The sequence below is a fragment of the Triticum urartu genome, chromosome 5A (genome assembly GCF_056163025.1).
Source record: "Triticum urartu cultivar PI428250 chromosome 5A, HENAU_Tu73, whole genome shotgun sequence".
NCBI lineage: Eukaryota > Viridiplantae > Streptophyta > Magnoliopsida > Poales > Poaceae > Triticum > Triticum urartu.
Genome location: NC_141877.1, coordinates 657,882,026 through 657,906,572, shown reverse-complemented (window position 1 = coordinate 657,906,572; position 24,547 = coordinate 657,882,026). Strand labels below are relative to the sequence as shown.

Below are 24,547 nucleotides of genomic sequence, written 5' to 3'. Positions count from 1 at the left end.
CCCGGCCTCTTCGAGTTCCGGGACCACCGTTACTTCTCCAAATTCCCTCGCGCATTACTCTTCGTCTTCGTCTCTTGGTCGACGTCAGTGTGGCTACTGCACCTATGGCCAGCATCAAGATCAAGCTGGCCGTGGACAGGAATCGGAACCGCGTGCTGTTTGCCGACGCGGGCTCCGACTTGGTCGACGTCCTTCTCAGCTTCCTAACTCTCCCGCTCTCCGCAGTCCAGTTCTGCACAGCAGGCGCGACTTCATCCCCGGGTTGCCTCTCCAACCTCTGCGACAGCGTCGTCAACCTTAGGGAGAGTAAGCTGCTGATGGTTGATTCCTGCCACCGGATGCCTCTCACGCCTTCGAAAGAGCAAGAGTTTGGGATCTGTGGGTATATATCTCTATTTCTATTTCTAATGGAGCAGTTGGTAATCTTCGCCGGTCAATTTTCGTCCCACTAGAGACGGTTAATTTTCATCCTCCATCCCACCTCCTGCTACCCAGCGATCCCCCTTCCTCCCTCCAGACCGATCAAAAAAAAATGGCATACTACCACAAGGCCCGTTATGAAACACTACGGTTCGACGACAGAAAATCGTCCTAAAAAAATCTACGACGGTTAACCTACGAAAATTAACCTAATCGTACTATTCCCAACTGAAACCCTCGCACCCGAATCGTCGATGCACTTGCCCGTCGCCATCATTCGTCCCTATCGTCCCTACGTACACGCACGACTCGAGCAGCAGTCGTGAGACGCCGCCCTCCATCCATCGCCCCAGATCCACCCCTTCGCCGCCGCCGCTTCATCTATTCGCCGCCGCCGTTCCATCGCTCCGCCGCGGATCCATCCCTTCGTCGTCACCCCGCACATCAAAGCCACCGCCCTCCATCGGACCATCCCCGTTTAGGACCCGCCGCGGATCACGTCCAGGATCCTGAATTCTCGCTGGACCAAGGCGGCGTCCACCACGTCATGGTGTTATGCTAGCGGCGATTGGGAGGCGATCCGGGCTGCTAGGGTTTAACCATGGCCTGGTCATGGTGGCACCGGAGCATTTGAGGTGAGCGCTGCCGGACTCGTCCGCCTCGCCATCACTGATGATCGCGTCGGCTGTGGCCACGTCCCTCGGCTGTGATGATGGAGGGAACCGCCATCACTGCCAGGCTCTCCACCCATGGACGCATCGGGTCGCTGCTCGGGGCCAGCCCCCCGCTGTGCTAGATCGCGCCTCGGCTTCAGCAGCCTGACCGTAGGGGCGAAGCAACAGCACACTCATACAGCAGGGATCAGGTACGCCATTAAATTTTCCTGCGTGATGTGTAAGTAGACGATCTATTTGTAGTTTTTAGTATGCTAGATCGATTCAACAGAGCCAAACGCACGTACATGCAAAGCTCTAGATCGTAAGCATACAGGCAAGCAACTTGATTGATGTTCCCCACACGTACGTGATGCTCCTGTTTATCTTTATTTGTTTTTAGTACCGACACAATTAGGCCTCCATGTGATTGATGTACTTTTCCATGTCACAAGGAATTTGGTATGCATGAAGATTTGACTGTGGTTGGAAGAAATTGTTGAACAATTGTTAGTAGTCCATTGTAATCTGTGCCATTTGACGCCGATGGCAAACAAAAATGTTGTTAATAATTTTCTGTATTCAGCCATGAACCACATGATGGCACCGCCGCAAGATTCCCAAGGGCAGCAAGGTCATGTACAAGTTGGACAAGAAGGCGAGGCTCATCAAGGCCAACCGCGTCCTCCACTCCTCCACGGCCGGTCCACACAACTCATCCTCCGTCTTCAGCAGCTGTGCAAGAGAGATCGCGGTGACAAGTGAAAGACAGAGATGATTGTACATCCTTGCTCCTTTTCTTCTTTCAGCATTACACACGTAGCAACACCATTCTCGCCATCCATCCCACAATGACAAGAGCCTTTCTGGAGCACAAACCAGGGCAATATCTTCCGCTTAGATGTTCATTTTCATTTTAATTCACAACTTTTCCAGAAGGATCAACCTAACCCGTGATTTCTGTTTCTTTTTCAGATCTGCTATTCGGTAACATGATTTGGTGTGATACTAGCTGACCATTAAAATCTGGTTTAGCTTTTAGTCCTAATTTTTATGATAAAATAATAGTCAATGTTCAGATGCACTATTGTGGTCTTTCATCAAGTTGAAACCCATTTTGAAGTTTCAATATCCCTTGAATTCTTAATGAGTGGATGTTGAGGAGTAGTCAATGTGTTCCGTTTCATGTAGGTCGATGCGGTTATGGTTATGGTGGCGTACATGTAGGGCATTTAACGGTTTATGTTTGCAGATACAAGAGGCAGATTAATGATCATGTTAAGGAGCATGTTGATGTTGCTGAGGTATGCCCCCCACCTCTTGAGAATATTGATGACACTATGATCTCTTGATGCCAATTTCTTCAGTTCGTCGATCACATATTTTTTGGTGCAAAATGCCTGAAGCTTATGACATGGGTGAAGGTGTTAATCAAGAATAGAGATTCTCAGTAGCAATGCAGCGATACAGGTACATATGTCCTTCTACATGACAATATGAGACTCTATGTAATTTCCTCTGAACTTGTTTAAACATATTGTTTTTTTAAATTTGCTAGACAAGCAGAGATCCTAAGGCCAAAGATAAAATGAATCCTTTTGCTGAACAGGAAGCATGGGAAGAACATCAAATATGTAATGTTGTTTACTTGGATTAACCACATGCAATTGGTATTGCGACTGTCTTTATGATACCATATGTATGCTCTTTGTTGTATATTTAGCAATTGGCCGACTTGATTCAGGAAAGTCAAAACTGGAATTTGGATCAGAAGATAGAAAGCGGTCTTCTAATGAATGCCGGTAATGTTTTTATTCTTTTTGTGAATTGTTCATCAGCAAATTTTACTTCTCTCTTGATTCTAAGGGTCCATCTTTCCTCTTAGAGTTGTGACAAGCCATGTAATTAATTAACAGTGAACTGCATGTCGATTGTATGTTCAGAAATTTTGTTTTGTATAAAAAGATCTTGGAAGTGTGTGCTTGGATTGGAGGTATTTCTTTAGGGTGCTTCGGTAGTTAGTTAAAGCTTGTACTAAATAATAAATATCACACGAAAGTACCCCTCATCAGTTGATCTTGGAAGTTCTGATGCTTGGTGGAGCCATTCTTGCAGCCTGAAATTCTGTATTTTTCTGCAAGTTGTACAAGAGCAGCTCTGATGCTCAGTGGAGGTCCTGATGTAGTTGATCTTGGAAGTTCTGATGCTTGGTGGAGCCATTCTTGCAGGCTGAAATTCTGTATTTTTCTGCAGGTTCTACAAGAGCAGCTCTAATGCTCGGTGGAACCATTCTTGGTTATTATCCTTTCAGAGTTCTGCCATCTAAGACTCCAATTTTTTTCCTTTTGACCCTAAGTTTCTTCCTTGAGTAAGTAAATTTAGACTACACACGAGAGTGAGGAGACGAAGTTGGAAGGAGAGAGTGATAGATCGTGGATGTCGTCTAGAGGGGGGTGAATAGGCGCTTTAAAATAATTACGGTTTAGGCTTGAACAAATGCGGAATAAACCTAGCGGTTAATTTGTCAAACACAAAACCTACAACAACTAGGCTCACCTATGTGCACCAACAACTTATACTAAGCTAGATAAACAACTATGTGATAGCAAGATATATGACAAGAAACAATATGGCTATCACAAAGTAAAGTGCATAAGTAAAGGGCTCGAGTAAGAGATAACTGAGGCACGCGGAGACGATGATGTATCCCGAAGTTCACACCCTTGCGGATGCTAATCTCCGTTTGGAGCGGTGTGGAGGCACAATGTTCCCCAAGAAGCCACTACGGCCACCGTAATCTCCTCACGCCCTCGCACAATGCAAGATGTCGTGATTCCACTAAGGGACCCTTGAGGGCGGTCACCGAACCCGTACAAATGGCAACCCTTGGGGACGGTCACCGAACCCGTACACTTTGGCAACCCTTGGGGGCGGTCACCGTTACCCGTCAAATTGCTCGAGGCGATCTCCACAACCTAATTGGAGACCCCGACGCTTGCCCGGAGCTTTACACCATAATGATTGAGCTCCGAACACCACCAACCATCTAGGGCGCCCAAGCACCCAAGAGGAACAAGCTCAAAGGTACCAAGCACCCAAGAGTAATAAGCTTCTCAACTTATAACTTCCACGTATCACGTGGAGAACTCAAACCGATGCACCAAATGCAATGGCAAGGGCACACGGAGTGCCCAAGTCCTTCTCTCTCAAATCCCACCGAAGCAACTAATGCTAGGGAGGAAAATGAGAGGAAGAACAAGAAGGAGAACACCAAGAACTCCAAGATCTAGATCTAAGGGGTTCCCCTCACCTAGAGGAGAAAGTGATTGGTGGAAACGTGGATCTAGATCTCCTCTCTCTTTTCCCTCAAAAACTAGCAAGAATCCATGGAGGGATTGAGAGTTAGCAAGCTCGAAGAAGGTCAACAATGAGGGAAGAACACGAGCTCAAAGGATGAGGTTCGTCGGGGAAGAAGACCCCATTTTATAGGGCCTCCCGAAACCAACCGTTATGTGCTCAGCCCGCACACGAGCGGTACTACCGCTCCACGAGCGGTACTACCGCTTAGCACGGTCAAAACACCCCAACGAGAGAGAAAAACATGAGCTGAAAATCTGCCAGAGAGGTAGTACCGCTCTAGGGAGAGGTAGTACCGCTTACTGCTTATAAGAGGTACTACCGCTCGGGTGGAGAGGTAGTACCGCTTACCGCATATAAGAGGTACTACCGCTCGGGTGGAGAGGTAGTACCGCTTACCGCTTATAAGAGGTACTACCGCTCTACTACCGCGAAACTCGACATGAAAAAGGCGCATCCCTAGAAGAAGCGGTACTACGTGCAGCACAGGGCCGTGGTACTGCTGCTTACAAGCGGTACTACCGCTCTAGAGAGCAGTACTACCGCTTGAGGCTTTCAAGAACACAACAGTGAGAACAGAGGATGCAAAAGAGCCTAAACTGCCACAACTTCTGCATATGAGCTCCGAATTGAGCAAACTCAAGCTTGTTGGAAACAAGACGACGAGGAGTATCAAAACAGCGACTGGTTAGTAAGAAGAGGCAGGGGAGGTATGCCTAACAAATGGAGGAGTGAAACCTCCAACAGAGAAGAACGGGCATAACCTCCAACATCGAAAACATCATAGAAGATGTGAGTGAACTCCGTTTTTGATGAACTCGAGCTTGTCATCAAGATGACCATAAGCTCTAAGACTCACAAAGAGAACCAAACAAGAACCAAGAAATATGATGCAAGGATGCAATGGTTTGAGCTCTCTACGAATGATATGGTCAAGCTACTCATCGAGAGCCCTCCTTGATAGTACGACAATCGATCCTATAACCCGGTCTCCCAACTACCATCATGAGACCAGTAAAATAGAAAACCTATCAAGGGCTTGCACATGGTCCACTTGAGCTAGATGATGACGATCTTGACTCCCTCAAGTTGGACCACCTTTCTTGATTGCGTTGGCTCGATGAAGACTAGTTGATTGCTCCCCCATACTCCACTATGGGTGAGCCACTCTTCCGCACATCTTCACAAGTCCATTGTCACCACAATGGATGGCAAGCTTCAAGCATTTGATCTCTTTGTGATGCTTCACTTGAATTTGCACACCGCAACCATGGGATCGCTTGATCCCTCTCGGTACATCTTCTACGCTTTGTGGGTTGATCAACTTGATTCACTCTTTGACTTAGTCTTGATCAACCTCTCACAAGACCAACCTTTAGGTAATTCCTTGAATAGCACCTTGGTCGACACAAACTCTCCTTGAAACCAACACATGTACTCCAAAAAAGCCTATGGACAAAACCTTCAAATATAACTCAAGGCAACCATTAGTCCATAGAGATTGTCATCAATTACCAAAACCAAACATGTGGGCACCGCATGTTCTTACAATCTCCCCCATTTTGGTAATTGATGGCAATCACTTTCAAGAGAGTTTATACAAGGAATTATGCATCACCATGCAATGCAACAACCAATAATGCATGCGTATGGGATGAAAATGCTTAGGAACGAAACCAAGCAAGGAGAAAACACTAAAGACTTCTCCACAAAACTCTCTGAAACTTCTCCCCCATTGGCATCGATTGCCAAAATGGGCAAAAAGCTAAGAAGACCAATATAAAAGGTGTTCCTTCAAAAGTTGTGTATTTCTCAACAAGAGAGAGGAATGCCATACACATATCCAAAGGTAATACTTGGAGGAAGACCAACTATATTGAGGCACCAAGATTGCTAAAGGAATGATATGCCACAATGACATAACAAAGAGAGACATAAGCAAACAAGCAATCAAAAGATACCAATTGAAGCAAGCAATCAACAGATATCAATTGAACCAACTAGAACAGATATCCTAAGAGCCACAAGAATAAACGATATTATGAAATGAGCATAGGAGTGTTCTAGAGAAACTAGAGAAGCTCCCCACGATTTGTGCACGCATAAGAATATTTGTATTTGGATACAAGGTGAACAAAATAGGATCATAGCTCCCCCAAAATCAATAGAAACTAACAACAAGTGCAAGTGAGCATATAGGAAACAAAGCCTAGTACTTGCAACATACACATGGTTGAGCAACAAGTAAAAGAGGCAACTTAAGAATGGGCTCAACCAAAATGATGTGTGTGAGTCAGGGCAATGCACTTAAGAAGACTAATGTACGGATGAGCATTAAGCATCAATAAAGTCTTGAAAGAATGAGGCACATGGTGCAAGGCCTATCATTCCCACACACAACTAGCAAATGGGTTCACAAGCTTACTAATAAGCATATAAAGAACCTATGCTTGTGACAACCCGTGGTGAAGATAGAAGATGAAAGCCTCATCAAGACGAGGGATACCAATTAAGATGGCAAAAGCCTCATAAAGATAAGCATGAGGAAAATAATCTTCACCACACAAGAGTGCATCAAGATGCAATGATAGAAGGCACGCACTCAAGGCAAAAGCTTTCACGGAGCCACCAAAGAAAAAACATAAGAAAGACAAGGTGGACGAGAAAGAAAGGATATCATCTAGATATGCAACTTCTCTCAAGTGTATAAGATTCTAGGTAGGCGAAATCATGATGATATATATATCTACAAAGAAGGATGTACACCCGAAATAGTTACAACACGAAGGAACAAGATATCCAAAAGGAAGTCATACATATACCAATAAGATATTGGCTTGAGAGCATAGCACATGGCTAGATATGGTCTTATTGTATATAAATGAATTCCAACCACACGAACATCAAAGACATCACAACTAGCTACAAGACATCATTGTTTGGATGCTTTGAGAAAGGAAACAAGTATCACAAGAAAGAATGGATAACATGCCATGATACAACCTACACAAGGTTGATGCAAGAAATGTGTGCATGAAGTATATGAAGATACTTGTTACCGAGATAACATTGGAAGGATGTAGTAGATACCAATTGAAGGTACAAAGTAGTTCATTGATCATCCTAGCTTGACTCCAATGAGCACATGGTGACACCACCTTCCTTGTGAGTGAGCCGAGCATCCAATACATCTCCACTTGTTCCTAGAACAACAACACAAACAAAATGGTACCCAAACTCATTGGGACCAAAGAGTTAGAGAACCAACAACACATAGGACAAACTCCACATAAATATGTGCATATGGATATACGAAAATGAATTTCATGCACATCTCGTCCAAATTGAGACTTGGTGGAGTTTCCCCTATATATTGGGTCAAAGAAAGAAAGCATGCCAAAGATACTACACGAAGTTAATATGCATGCTCAAGACTTTTCAGAACCGATACCAAAGGACAAAGAAATACCAAGAGAAGAAAAGATACCAAATGAATAAATCATCACTTGGAGGATATCAATAAAACATACACCAAGGAATGAGATATCCATTGATACGCACTAAATAAAGGATATCAAACCCCCAAAAGAGAGGATGGTTCCAAACAAACCAAGCTATCTACAAAGTTTCATGATGGCACAAAGTACCCAAAAGAAACGACTTGCCTTCCACCGACACAAACTTGATAAGGATCACAAGATGAGTGTTTTATATAAAATAGGATAGCTCCCCCAAGACTAGTGCATTATAGAGAAATTGCATTTGAATACAAAATGCACAAGGTGGGATCACCACTTTCACTATATCTAGAAAACACTAGACAAGATCAAGAAATAAACAAGATCCACAAGTGGTATGGAAGACAAAGGGTGTTGATACAATCCTTGGCAAGAGAAAAGGCAAATAAAAAGTAAAAGCCAATGTAAAGACGATCAATAATTTCTACCACACATAAGTGAGTACCAATTGTCAAAAGATAAGAAGTATTTTTGGAAATAATTCCCGGTGGTAGATAGAAAGGATATCCGACATCATCTTCACACCAAACAAAAAGAAAATTGCAACTTGTAGAGCTAACATGCCACCTAGGAACAAGATAATTTACAATATCAACTCTAGATGACAATATCTCAAATGTACACATTTTCTAGGCTAGTAATATACACATAGCATATTACTCCCCCATAATGTGATACCAATTAAAGATAGACAAGAGGCAATTGAAGGATCCAACAAGAGATAATTAATGGACTATTTAGAATTTGAATTTCTCATGAGAAGACATACCACATAGCGACTAGATAATCTTGTAATATCAATACTAGATGGTATTGCTCATGTACACACATTTATAGGATTGTGAGGTGCACAAAGCACATCACTCCCCCACAATGGGATATTCCATTAATCTCTCACAAGAACCAACTAAGATAAGACCAAGATGCACAAAGGCTCAGCGAAAGACACACATGTACATGATGTGCAAACCAACACACACATACTTGATTGCTCAAGATAATCAAGTTGGAAGCACAACATATACAAACACATGCAAGGAACGAAACCAAACATGCAAAGGGGCAAGTAACTATCAATGTAGACACTTTAAGCACGAGTTACCGCAAGGAGGAACATTGGATACAAGATAGAAACTTGATCATCCGAATGACTTGGCTTGAGACAATAAGAATGATGAAGTCCCCTTAATTCTTCATAATGTATCCAAGTCTCCAATGACCTCCTATATCACCTATTGATCAAGTTTGAGCTTGTTGGTCCCCAACCAAGTTGGGTCCTAAGAGGTTAGTCACAACAGGCTTGGCTACCCAAATGGTTCTTTTCTTGACACCACTTTGAGCACCAACAAATTTGGCAAACACATTGCCAACATTATCCTTCCCAAGAGAATAGATATCATCAATAATAATTAGGTTGGATAAGTTACCACTAGTGCATGAAGAGGCAAGGTGACCTTTCTCGCGACATATGTAGCAACGTCTACTCTTCACTTTCTTCTCACTTGATTTATCAACTTGAGAAGCATAAGTTTGAGTCTTCTTGGGAAGAGGCTTTTCTTCAACTTGAGGTTGAGCATGAGAATGAACTTGTGGCCGCTTCCCTTGTTGCTTGTCACTAATGGGTTTCTTCTTCAATGGGCAAGATCTAACATGATGCCCTTCAATCTTGCACTTGAAGCAAATAATCTTGGCCGAATTCTTGACTTGTTCTTGGCCCTTCTTCTTGATCATCTTGGACTTCTTATTCTTATTGGAGTTGAATCCAAGTCCACCTTTGTCATTGGGGGATTTTTGCACACTCAAGATATTGTTGAGTGTGGATTTCCCTTCATGACTCTTTTCCAAGTCTTTCTTCAAAGAAGTGACTTGGGCCTTGAGCTCTTTGATTTCCTCTACATGGTTAGTCTCAACACAAGTACTAGAGGAAGTATAAGCTTCATCGTTAGAGCAACAAGGCAAGGAAAGCAATTCATCACAAGATGTACCAACATTGTGAGTAGATGAATTACAAGGACTAGCACATGGCAATATAGCATTTTGACTAGAAGTAGTGCTAGTATCCACATGAGGCTCACTAGATGTTAACTTAGCAATCATGGCCTCATGAGCTATCTTTAGCACATTATGGGATACTAGAAGATCATCATGAGAGCTTGAGAGCTTTTCATGACTTTCTTCCAATTTCCCATAATTGCTAGATAGAAACTCAAATTGAGCCCGTCGCTCAACATTCTCCTTCAAAATGGATGCTTCACAAGTAATAGATTTAGTAGCACAAGCATCATCATTAACAACAAGAGGAGAGGACAACTTGGAAAGCTCTTTTAAATAAGAAGCTTCAAGTTGAGCATGAGACTCGGTGAGTTTGATGAGCTCACCCTTAATGACCCTTGAGCCATTTTCGAGGTGCTCAAAATCCTCAAGGAGTCTAGAATGAGAAACTTCAAGCTTAGCATTTTTAGTTTCAAAATCATTGGCCACCACAAGAGCTCTATCATGAGATTCCCTCACTCTAGATAATTCTAGAGCAAAAGTCTCCTCAAGAGATTCCTTGGTGGTTTGTTCAAGTTCAAGAGCTTGAGAGAGGTCTGCAATCTCATTAGCGTAATCACGCTCATGACCTTACATTTTATCAATGGTGACCTCATGCTCCTCAAGACGAGATTCCAACTCATCAATATATTTCTTGCCCTCAGTAGCAATAGACATGATTTCCATGAAGTTGGAACGAGCAATTTTATTCTTAAGAAGAGCTTTAAAAATCATTTCCCCCTTAATTTTTAAGGAGGCAACATCATCATTCTCTTCATCATAATCAACATCATCATCACTCTTGCCATCATCAATATCATCACAATATATATTGGGATTCAAAGTGGGAGATACCTTTGAAGCCTTGGCCATAAGGCAAAAGGCAATAGATGATGATTTAGGATCCCTTGAAGCACCATCCAAGACCACATCTTGTTCCATGGAGTGTTGGGTTTCCTCTACATTGTTAGCACAACAACTCGAGGAAATACATGCATTTTCATCATGGCAACAAGATATAGCAAGCATATCATCATGAGATTTAGTCAAGCAATTTCTACATGATATGCAAGGACTATCAACACAAGCATGTGAAACATTTGGAGTGCTCGAAGTGCTAAAGTCCAAAGATGAAGCATTGCAATAAGAAAGTGATGAAGGATTATCAACAATGAGCCTATTATCATCATTGCAATGAACACCACTACTCACCATGTCATTACCTTGTGGCAAACCACACGTAGGTGAAGTAGAAGAAGTTGAGAACACAACACGACCAGAGGTGGAGGGAGAACAATCATCCCCACAAAACTTGGACACGCCATATTTATCTTGAAGCTTTGTCCACAACTCATGAGCATCCCGGAATGGCATGAGTTGAAATATAACTACATTGCTCAAAGCATCGAAAAGCACATTAGAAGCTTGAGCATTGAGATAAGAGTTTTTCTCATCCTCTAAAGATAATCTTAGGGGATCCTTTGGAGGAGAAAAACCCATATCTACAATTCGCTCTAAATTTGGGTCCATGACCCTCAAGAGATTAAGCATGTGAATTACCCAAACATCAAAATTTGTGCCATCAAAACTAAGAGTGTCAGAGAATCCTAATCCCCTAGTCGACATCTTTACTCTCTAGGTGGTTAAGCCTAACAAAGAGAGACGAGGCTCTGATACCAATTGAAAGATCGTGGATGTCGCCTAGAGGGGGGTGAATAGGCGTTTTAAAATAATTACGGTTTAGGCTTGAACAAATGCGGAATAAACCTAGCGGTTAATTTGTCAAACACAAAACCTACAACAACTAGGCTCACCTATGTGCACCAACAACTCGTACTAAGCAAGATAAACAACTATGTGATAGTAAGATATATGACAAGAAACAATATGGCTATCACAAAGTAAAGTGCATAAGTAAAGGGCTCGGGGAAGAGATAACCGAGGCACGCGGAGACGATGATGTATCCCGAAGTTCACACCCTTGCGGATGCTAATCTCCGTTTGGAGCGGTGTGGAGGCACAATGCTCCCCAAGAAGCCACTAGGGACACCGTAATCTCCCCACCCCTCGCACAATGCAAGAAGCCGTGATTCCATTAAGGGACCCTTGAGGGCGGTCACCGAACCCGTACAAATGGCAACCCTTGGGGGCAGTCACCGAACCCGTACACTTTGGCAACCCTTGGGGGTGGTCACCGGTACCCGTCAAATTGCTCGGGGCGATCTCCACAACCTAATTGGAGACCCCGACGCTTGCCCGAAGCTTTACACCACAATGATTGAGCTCCGAACACCACCAACCATCTAGGGCGCCCAAGCACCCAAGAGGAACAAGCTCAAAGGTACCAAGCACCCAAGATTAATAAGCTTCTCAACTTGTAACTTCCACGTATCACGTGGAGAACTCAAACCGATGCACCAAATGCAATGGCAAGGGCACACGGAGTGCCCAAGTCCTTCTCTCTCAAATCCCACCAAAGCAACTAATGCTAGGGAGGAAAATGAGAGGAATAACAAGAAGGAGAACACCAAGAACCCCAAGATCTAGATCCAAGGGGTTCCCCTCACCTAGAGGAGAAAGTGATTGGTGGAAACGTGGATCTAGATCTCCTCTCTCTTTTCCCTCAAAAACTAGCAAGAATTCATGGAGGGATTGAGAGTTAGCAAGCTCGAACAAGGTCAACAATGGGGGAAGAACACGACCTCAAAGGATGAGGTTCATTGTGGAAGAAGACCCCATTTTATAGGGCCTCCCAAAACCAACCGTTATGTGCTCAGCCCGCACACGAGCGGTACTACCGCTCCACGAGCGGTACTACCGCTTAGCACGGTCAAAACACCCCAACGAGAGAGAAAAACATGAGCTGAAAATCTGCCAGAGAGGTAGTACCGCTCTAGGGAGAGGTAGTACCGCTTACTTCTTATAAGAGGTACTACTGCTCGGGTGGAGAGGTAGTACCGCTTACCGCATATAAGAGGTACTACCGCTCGGGTGGAGAGGTAGTACCGCTTACCACTTATAAGAGGTACTACCGCTCTACTACCGCGAAACTCGACATGAAAAAGGCGCATCCCTAGAAGAAGCGGTACTACGTGCAGCACAGGGCCGTGGTACTGTTGCTTACAAGCGGTACTACCGCTCTAGAGAGCAGTACTACCGCTTGAGGCTTTCAAGAACACAACAGAGAGAACAGATGATGCAAAAGAGCCTAAACTGCCACAATTTCTGCATATGAGCTCCGAATTGAGCAAACTCAAGATTGTTGGAAACAAGACGATGAGGAGCATCAAAACTGCGACTGGTTAGTAAGAAGAGGCAGGGGAGGTATGCCTAACAAATGGAGGAGTGAAACCTCCAACAGAGAAGAACGGCATAACCTCCAACATCGAAAACATCATAGAAGATGCAAGTGAACTCCGTTTTCGATGAACTCGAGCTTGTCATCAAGATGACCATAAGCTCTAAGACTCACAAAGAGAACCAAACAAGAACCAAGAAATATGATGCAAGGATGCAATGGTTTGAGCTCTCTACGAATGATACGGTCAAGCTACTCATCGAGAGCCCTCCTTGATAGTACGGCAATCGATCCTATAACCTGGTATCCCAACTACCATCATGAGACCGGTAAAATAGAAAACCTATTAAGGACAAACCTTTGCCTTGCACATGGTCCAATTGAGCTAGATGATGACGATCTTGACTCCCTCAAGTTGGACCACCTTTCTTGATTGCGTTGGCTCGATGAAGACTTCTTGATTGCTCCCTCATACTCCACTATGGGTGAGCCACTCTTCCGCACATCTTCATAAGTCCATTGTCACCACAATGGATGGCAAGCTTCAAGCATTTGATCTCTTTGTGATGCTTCACTTGAATTTGCACACCGCAACCATGGGATCGCTTGATCCCTCTCGGTACATCTTCTACGCTTTGTGGGTTGATCAACTTGATTCACTCTTTGACTTAGTCTTGATCAACCTCTCACAAGACCAACCTTTAGGTAATTCCTTGAATAGCACCTTGGTCGACACAAACTCCCCTTGAAACCAACACATGTACTCCAAGAAAAGCCTATGGACAAAACCTTCAAATATAACTCAAGGAAACCATTAGTCCATAGAGATTGTCATCAATTACCAAAACCAAACATGGGGGCACCGCATGTTCTTACAGAGAGCACATGGGAAATTGAGGACTAAAGGATAACACTTAATCTTTCTTTTCTATATTCTTGGTTCCATGTACAAATTACATTCAGTTCAGGTGCAAGTAGTCTTATAGATAGATAGAGAGGTGGGTTCTGATTTGTGGTTGATTTTGATAATGGTATGTTTTTCCATGATTGCTGTCATTTTGTTGTCCTACATGTGTCCGTGCGTTGGGATAGTATGAAGAAAAGTTGCAGCTATCCATACATCATTATTTATGGCAGAAGGGAAATATACTGAATCATAGTCACATTTCCTAAAACTCCCAAATTCCAACTTAGCGGTGTTGATGACCATGATGAAACTATGAAATATTAAGCGGTACTTTTCCATTGATTTTTTCATTCTCATCGTATCATTGATGTGACTGTGTGACTCAAGTTTTTATTTCTCCCTCACCTTTTAAGTTCAAAGTAGTATTCAGCAAGTTGTTGTGTTGAATATAAATCTTTGAAACACTTGCTACATAAAGGTTCAGTTGTATCATCAATAATGCCAATGCTTCTAGCTGCTGTTGCTGGCTCCTAACAGCAAAATCAAGTCTGGAAACATGTATGGTAATGGTGTAACAAAAATCTAGAGAGGTTTTGAGTATGCTTTGTTAGCTATGACACTTTGATTTAGCTTACTTTGCTAGGATACCAGAACTAGCACTCTACGAGTGAAATAATTTATTTATTTCGCACCATTGTCAAATTATTACTTTGTATTCCTGAAATTTTAATATAACTGAATGTGGTGAAATGCAGTGAAAATATTGTTGATTTTGATTTAAAATGGCTAAATTGGAAGAAAGCATTTCCACTACATTCATCAGCAATACTGCACCATATACTATAGAAGCTTGGGCCACTAAATCAGCTGTTTCCGATGGATCTTCTTGGACTCAACAGTATCAATCTACTTCCCAGGCATGTGGTTTATTTTATTCTTCAGCTCAATGGAAAACCATGGTAAGTTCTGTTTTACCTTTAGGGTGTTGTCAAAATGATTTCAATGATACCAATTAAGTGACTAGCCTATGGAAAAAGTATGATCTGTTGTTAAAATAAAATTAAAACAGATAATTGAGTAATAAAATTTGTTTTTCTAAAGCAGCTAGCCTAGAATGTTCATTCGCGAAAGATAATATCGTTTGAAGAATTCGTGGGAACACGGTGTGGGAGCTGCTCCGTCCCGAGGGACGCACGGCGGTGATCGGGCTAAACGCAGCGGACACATCATAGTGGGAGACGGGGGAGTTGTTGTTGACCTGGTCTCGAGGCGGGCAGGTGAATTTGTTCTGTTCTTCAGCTCGAGAAATGCAACATCGACACCAAAAGTGTTTCACCTTTTGTGGCATACTCAAAGTGTTTATTTTTCCATTACAATGCATAACACTCATATGATCAAGTGCTAAACATACAATGTTTATATGCATCACAGCAGGAACTGATGTATGCACTTCGATTGTTTTCGTGGTTAATTGCAGCTGGCATTCTTACTGTTGTAATTAATCCAGGTACAAGTGGAGCAGTGACCATATCAGCTTTGTGGCAGCGACCAGGCAACCAAGGAGGAGTGGAGTAGCACCTAGAAGCGGCGGCCAGACAAAGAAGATTCCTGTCGATGGCAATGAGCGAAGGCGATCAGCACGACTCGGTTCTGGTGTGCTATATCAGTTTAATTTGTTGGTGCGTTATCGACGATAGATTTTGGCAAAATATTATATACTCGTCATTGCTACCGTTTTGGTGCAAGAGGAGATAGTTATAGATATGTTTGGTGCCATATATTTGCCATTCTTGATTTGTCTGCTGATTAATGAGGTGGTGTAGAAGGCATAGATGGCAATTATTGCAATGAGGCTACAACATTAAGACTGGACCAGGTTGTAGCATTGAATGAATGAATTTTGACATGAGAGACTCTGTAGTAGTATTTGGCACAATAAAATATTTGCCCAAATCAACCCTCTGTGAGTAGATGTACTTCATTTTTCGGTTTTATCAGCAAACTCTTTGTTTTATTGTATTTGCTAATGATTCCCTTTCTCGCAGGATCATTTTGTCAGTGCTGCATGTAAGAAGACAATTAAGGAGACCTTTTGTCATTGTAACCGGTTCTAACGAGATTACACGGTGCTACAATTGTTTTTTCTGTGATTATTGATGTAAAACTGCTCGATATTTTTACTAGCAAGAGAAGACACGAGGATGATAGCGAATCATCGAGTATTAACCAAATCAGTGAGATTTGTGAACTTGCCTCATTATGGTTGTGCGGTGACGTCCATGATGACGGGCCTCTCATGCGACATTGAGTTCCACCTCGTTAAGGGGGCATGGATCGATTGATTCATAGTTGAGCCTCTCCTGCTTATCATAATATTCATAACTGAAACAAATTGAATGTAGTTGTGAATCTGTTGTTGCTTTTGGTAAAAGAATATTAGGCAACGTAGTGGCTCAGGCCGGCTAGGTGCGAAGCTGGAGGAGTGAGTGGGGTAAGTCGACGGGTGGAAGAGCGTACGTCTTCACAAGCAGCAACTCCACCATCACATTTTCCATCGATGCCAAGGGAGTCAGGTAATAAACTCGCCTTCTTATTATTACCCTCCTCTTGTTTTGGATAATCATAGTTTTTCTTTGTCAATAGAAACAAACCTGTTCATAGTTTTCTTGTGTTTTTTCCTTCGATGTGACTCTTTGCGTGACATGTTGATGTTACTATGTATCCCATATTGGATTTCACATAAGGAATGTCCATCCCTGAAGCACAACCTCGCGTACATGGTTAAGTGGACCAGACCAAGTCCGGAAGAAGATTGAAAATTTCAAACGTGAGAATGACAACTACAGGAAGACTATAAGACTTTATATCGATTCTTCTTGTATAATCACTAGAACGCCTAGGGCCAACTTTATAATGATTTTTTTCTAGACAGGAGCGCCAAGCGGTTGAGTCATTCATCGCTATGGACGTGAATAGCTGACAAGGGCCACCTTGGTCAGAATGGCTCGATAAACCAGTCCTTCTAGAAAGACAAGCAAATCCTGCCAGCAAAATCATATTACAAATAGACAGGACAACGGGCATCCCAGACCACACAAGCAAGTAAATGATCGAGATAGAGGTTTGAATGATTGAGCCATACAATATGGGAATACATGCTACATGCTAAACAAGTTAGACGGATCAAAGTAATGATGGTCAATAAAGACGGAAAAATCATGACAGGCAACAGACGAGTGACCGAGTATAATGAACTTTCTATAGTCATGGATTAGTCATGTGTTAAACAAGTTCTGTTCATGGATTAGTTATTATCAAGCCTGCTGTTCTTTCTATAGTCATGTGCTATTTTTTCAATTGAACACAAGGAAGTTCCTATAGATTTTCATGGTTGATGCAAAATAGCTGAGCCTGGTTGTTTTATTCATACATATTCAGGATTGTTAGAGTATAGAATTTGTTGGTTTATGTTGTGGAGAAAGCAGTAGTGTTGTTCATCTTCTGGTTTTTATATAATTACTAACATTTATTCATTTCAAAGATTAGTGGATTAGTGCATGCTAACAAAACCTGTACTGTCGAAGCATTGTTCCAGTGTCTCTTAAAATATATTTTTTCATAGAGGGTCGTTCTGACAAGTGTGGTACCATGCTAATCCAATAAAAGACCTGCGAAGACAAGATCAAGTTCCGCCACTTCTGCTTTGAAGAGACTGCTACCAAGCTGTACCTCAGCCTCAAGGACAAGAATGACTCCAGTTTGGGGTTCAACATGCTGCTCGCAAATCCTAATATACTATTTGAGCCTCACCATGTTGCTTCCATTATAAAATGTGGCTTCGTGATAGCAGTATTGCCAACATTGACCTCATCGAGTCCATCAAGATTAATAAGCCTGGGATCAAGGATGCAGGTCCCCATCACATTCAGGCACATATATCCTCGTATGCAGTCTGATATATTCAATGGTAGATCCACCAGGTATACCATCAAGGTTAAGATCAACATGAATAACTCCATTTGGGAAAACAATAAAAGGGAAGGGATCCACTCGCCTCAAGAAGAACGACGACCACAATGAGGTATATATGCTCATACCTGTTTATTATTACATTTACACTTCTTGTTTATGTATAATTACCGTAAAACTATCTGGACCAATTTAGTCTTGTTTTGACAGGATGAATGATAGCAAGAGTAGCTTAGGACCAGTCATTTATTTACATAGCTTTTTTGTTACAGAAGCACAATAGCTAAGAATTACAACCCTTTCTTGTACGGTGGACAAAGGTTCGACAGAAAAATAGCATAGAACCAAAGAAAGATTAGAATTAACTCACTCTTAATGCAACTATTTTCATGAAAAACAATACTACCATTGAACCGAAGGGGCCGGGTGCGGGTGTCGTTCCGAGATATATCCAGTAGCCCCACAGTCGAAGAAGCTGAAGCGGGCGGTATTGTGACGGTGCATAACAACACTCTAGGGCTAGTAACTTCGGGTTCAGTGGGAGGGAAACAATTGTGTAGAATGCCCTATCGTTTGATGTGATATATGCCCAAGAGATTAGGAGTCCTTGATTATTATATGTGCCAATTCTTAAAGAAAGCAAGGAGTGAAGTAGAAGCTTCACCATTTGAGCACCAAGGACGTATCATTGACTACAATGTTCATCAGGTTGCTTAGAAGAGATATGAGCAAAAGTATGATCATTTGTAAATATTATTTTCAAGTGAGATGAGCAGAAGTACCAAAATAGAAACAATGTTAAAGTATCTTTAGATTTTATTTCATCTTTTTGATAGAGCTGGCATTTATTTGGATATGATTTTCCATGGTGGGGAGAGATGGCGATGGCGCGGGGTGAGTAGGTTGGGGGAATGAGATATGAGTGTGAGCAGTGTGGTGTGGGGTGAGAGAGTGAATCGCCTTTTTTAGATAAGAAGAAAAGGAGTTGTTGATTGCTTTTTTAAGGGAAAAGCCACTGTTTGCTTTTAAAGAAATGTCACACATTTTCTATATAGTGAATAATACCGCGTATCCTAATAAGTCATTTCTATGGAATAATTACAAACAAGTGATTCAAAGGTGAGCCATTATCGAAATTGGATGTGACCCACTCTAATAGAAGGCACGATGCCACACACTTCGACTAAAAATGTCACATGTTGTTATCTAGCAGCTGACCGATGAATATATCTTTACTTTTTCGGGTCAGAGTTTAAAACTAATGGCTTCGGATAATGCTTTGATGGATTGGACTGAGACCTCGTCGAGTTTTACACAACCAGAAGAGGTGCATACAAATAATTGTTATTTTTTGTATATATTTTGCACATGATAACACAAAAGGTATATTTCTACATATATGTTTATTATTGTAGGGGATGAGAGAGATAAAGATGGATTATGTCGACGTTTAAAAACATCGACAAGGGTCCCCATGCGATGTTATTGAAAGGCCCAAACATATCATCAAGTTTTATACACCAACATGAAAAAAAATAAAGGCCCGTGGCAACGCACGGGCATTGTACTAGTATAACTAATATATGTACTCGTATATGTATAGGGATAGGGTGACACCATGATAATTATCACATTTGGTTCAATTGATCTGTCGCTGAGGAGTAAATTGCACAGAATCGCCTTTTTAGATAAGAAGAAAAGGAGTTGTTGATTGCTTTTTTAAGGGAAAATCCACTGTTTGCTTTTAAAGAAATGTCACACATTTTCTATATAGTGAATAATACCGCGTATCCTAATAAGTCATTTCTATGGAATAATTACAAACAAGTGATTCAAAGGTGAGCCATTATCGAAATTGGATGTGACCCACTCTAATAGAAGGCACGATGCCACACACTTCGACTAAAAATGTCACGTGTTGTTATCTAGCAGCTGACCGATGAATATATCTTTACTTTTTCGGGTCAGAGTTTAAAACTGATGGCTTCGGATAATGCTTTGATGGATTGGACTGAGACCTCGTCAAGTTTTACACAACCAGAAGAGGTGCATACAAATAATTGTTATTTTTTGTATATATTTTGCACATGATAACACAAAAGGTATATTTCTACATATATGTTTATTATTGTAGGGGATGAGAGAGATAAAGATGGATATCGACAAGGGTCCCCATGCGATGTCATTGAAAGGCGCAAAAATATCATCAAGTTTTATACACCAATATGAAAAAAAATTAAATGCCCGTGGCAACGCACGGGCATTGTACTAGTATAACTAACATATGTACTCGTATATGTATAGAGATAGGGTGACACCATGATAATTATCATATTTAGTTCAATTGATCTGGCGCTGAGGAGTAAATTGCACAGAAATATTATAATTGGGGCATTGGAAGCAGATTGGTATCAAGATTGGTAATTTTTACGTATTAGTACCAACTTTGGGGCGAGACCTTGCAAAAGAGGGTAAAACTGCTGTTTATACGTATTGACAGGGAAACTGACCGGTTGGGCCCGCCTGTCGGGTGCTGATGTGGCATGTCTTTTGCAAAAAACTCCCTTGCTTTATACGTAATCCCATAAATGCTTAATTATTTCCGGGAAAAAGGCTTAAATGAGAGGCTTTTTTTCCCGTTCATAATTTCCACCAGCGACTCGGACTTGTTTGAAATTTTGAGTCGGTTTGAACAAATAAATAAGAAAATTTCCACCAGCGACTCGGACTTGTTTGAAATTTTGAGTCGGTTTGAACAAATAAATAAGACAAAGAGGGTAAAACTGCTGTTTATACGTATTGACAGGGAAACTGACCGGTTGGGCCCGCCTGTCGGGTGCTGATGTGGCATGTCTTTTGCAAAAAACTCCCTTGCTTTATACGTAATCCCATAAATGCTTAATTATTTCCGGGAAAAAGGCTCAAATGAGAGGCTTTTTTTCCCGTTCATAATTTCCACCAGCGACTCGGACTTGTTTGAAATTTTGAGTCGGTTTGAACAAATAAATAAGAAAATTTCCACCAGCGACTCGGGCTTGTTTGAAATTTTGAGTCAGTTTGAACAAATAAATAAGACAAACAAAAATCGAATCCCGCCCATGATTCGAACCGCCGACCTGCGGCTCAGCAGCGCTCTAGCCACTCCGCCACGGCAGAACTCACAACGTACAGGAGGCATGGACGTTTTTATACTAGCTCAGGAACGCTGGGCCGGCCCACGGAGGCCTGCATTTTTTTTTTCGTTTCGCACTTACCTGGCGCGCGTGTTGGGGCTCATTCCTTGCCCAGAATTCTTTATGTTTCATTTTTCTTACTTATTATGCTTTATATTTTTGTTTCTAGTTTTGGCTTATTTTTAGGTTTTCCTTCCTTGCTTTTTCTTTCTTATTTTTTCATTCACTAGTTGGTTTTTCTCCTGGATCTTTAACATATTTACTGAATATTTTTTATGACGGGTTTTAGTATATGGTGAAATTTTGCATAATGTGCGGTAAAATTTTCTTAATTTATGGTGTACATTTTCTTAATACATGATGATTTTCAAGAATATTATGATTACATAATTTATTACTTTATAGTGAACATTTTTAATGCACGATGAAATTTTCTTTACAAACGGTGAACATTTTTCTAATAATATGAACATTGAACATATTTTGAATGCAAATTGAATATTTTTGTAATATATGTTGGAATATTTTCGTAAGATATGAAGAAAAGTTTACTTAATGCGCGGTGATTTTTTTGTAATTTATGGTGAGCATTTTCTTAATACACGATGAATTTCAAGACCATTATGGTGAACATTTTCTTAATACATGGTGAATTATTTGTATTTTAAGAAATGTTAAGCATGTGGTAAAAACTTATTATGTAAATCATTCTTGCATTTCAAGAGACATGTCGATTTTTTTAATAAAAGTTGAACATTTTTAATGCATTTCTAAAATTTATTATGATTACACATTTATTTTTAATACATGTTGTCAACTTTTTAAGCAACAGTGCATTTTAAAAAAATACAATCAATATGCGAGTAACTCAAATGAAAATCTGTGTGTTGGGCATATTTTTTTTTAAGTTGTGTATTTGAATAATATAGTTAGGACACATAGTAATTAGGATACATAATAATATCCTCAGCAGACACATTAAATTTGGGCCATGCCTGTGTTCTAGGCTGGTGCTTGACACTTAATAATACTAATATGTAATCGCAAAAAATATATGTATTAATATCATGATTAAAAAACAGTAACCCAGCGCGCAGCCTCGCTGGGCCAACCGCCGGCCCAACGTCCTCGGGCTAGTATAAAAGATGCTTAGCCTGTTGTACATCGCCTGCCGTGGCGGGGTGGATAGTGCTCTGCGCCGCAGGTCGGCGGTTCGAATCCTGGGCGGGATTCCATTTTTGTTTGTCTTATTTATTTGTTCAAACCAACTCAAAATTTCAAACAAGTCCGAGTCGCTGGTGGAAATTACGAACGGGAAAAAAGCCTATCATTTGAGCCATTTTCCCGAAATAATTGAGCATTTATGGGATTACGTACAATGCAAGGGAGTTTTCTGTAAAAAATATGCCACGTCAGCACCTGACAGGCGGGTCCAACCGGTCAGTTTTACAAACAGCAGTTTTAGCCTCTTTTGCAACGCCTCGCCCCAAAGTTGGTACTGATACGTAAAAATTATCAATCTTGGTATCAATCTGTTTGCAATGCCCCAATTGTGGTACTTCTGTGCAATTTACTCGGCGCTGAGAGGTTGATGACGGTCTTTTGTTATCAACAGCTATGGTCAAGAGCACTATGCAGTTACTACGATACATTCGTGCAGAACCAGCCGAACCTACAGGTAGGCGGCGACTTCTGCAGGTGTTGGCTAGTCATGGCTAGACTCGTGTACGTCTACAACAGCACGATCTCCGGGATCGGAAGGTTTGTAAGAGGGAAAGAACGGTTTGTGATCAGCGACGACTTGACGATCAAGCTAGGCAGTATCCACGAGCACCATGCAATCGCTGCCTCACAACTTCATCCCTGATGCGATCAATGACTCCTTTTCCTATGATGGCATTCATTTTTATGTATTAATTTGGATCCATTTACAAGTTTCAGGTCGTATCCATCCTCAAAGCTTCTCTTTCGTCACATACTATATTCACCGACGTCTTTCTATCCAAAGCAACTGGAGATTCCGCTGGTCGTGTCACTGTTGAAGGGAAAATTATGCACCGGTCCAATAAAGATTCTGAATCTGGTCCTTCACAATCACCACAGAGCAAGATCAAGCTTTTCTACGACAGGCAGGAGAAGAAGGTCATGTATGCTGAATGCAAGCGTGAGTTTGCGGATCTGCTCCTTGGTTTCCTGAGTTACCCACTGGGTTGTGTGATCAAGAACATAGCTGATGGCGCCGTCACTTCCCCTCTCAGCAACGGTAACTTTGACAATCTGTACATCAGCACCATCGAACTCGAGACATCCGGCTTTATAACAGTTGGCTACGCTGAAAAAATGTTGCTGAATCCATCCCTTTGCCCGTTCAGCACCCAGTGATTCGTTCTGGAAGAAACCGTTGAGGAACTGGAAGAGTTCTACATGGGTCTGGCACCATATAGCTCGTCTCGAAATTTTCTGGGGTCAAAGACATGCCGTAGCTGCCATGCTTATTACCTGGTCGAAAACCGAAGGTATGTCGTAGACGATGATCTGCAGATTCATCAGGCTTCCGCGATGGCGGTGTCGAAGCACTGGTGTAGGAGAGACAAGGCTAACGTGGTTGAGATGGAGATCACCATCGGGATACTGGAGGTAACCTAGCTGAGATTGCAAGTAATGCAGAACAATTACTATATCGACCTTGCTGAGGTTTTTGTCAATGATTTTGTTGTCTCTTTGCAGGTTGTTGGGTTGCTGCGGGCGGTGCTCACCTCGAAGACGAATGTGAAGGTCGAAAGGGAGTGACAGAGAGGCGGTTAGCTAGTTCACCGCCTTCAACAAATTTGGCGTTATGCCAAAACTAAAATTGACGACACTTGTCATTGTACAGTGTCACAGATCTAGTTCGTATTGTGCCTTTTCTAATTCGGATGAACTTTTTTTGATTAAACATTTTGTTGAACTTATTATTTTACTGGCTTCAAATTTGTATAAAGTGTTGAGTTTGATCGGATGAGTAAATAGCAAAAAACTACCACAATTCAGGTTAGGGTTCCAAAAACAAACACTTCATTGTTTGGCAAAAAAAACTACCACTTTAAGTCTTTTTTTACGAGAAAATGCTAGTTACCGCTTTGCTCAAACTAACCGTGATTATCATGACAGCTATGGCCCATCCATCAGGGCTGACGTGGCACAAAAGTCAACTCCATTTGATTTGACCATTTAGCTGGATG

General features: G+C 41.7%; 1 pseudogene; it reads left to right on the top strand.

The window, feature by feature from the left end:
* Positions 1 to 104: 104 nt before the first annotated feature.
* On the top strand, positions 105 to 24,116 carry LOC147973828 (uncharacterized; annotated as a pseudogene).
* Positions 24,117 to 24,547: the final 431 nt, after the last annotated feature.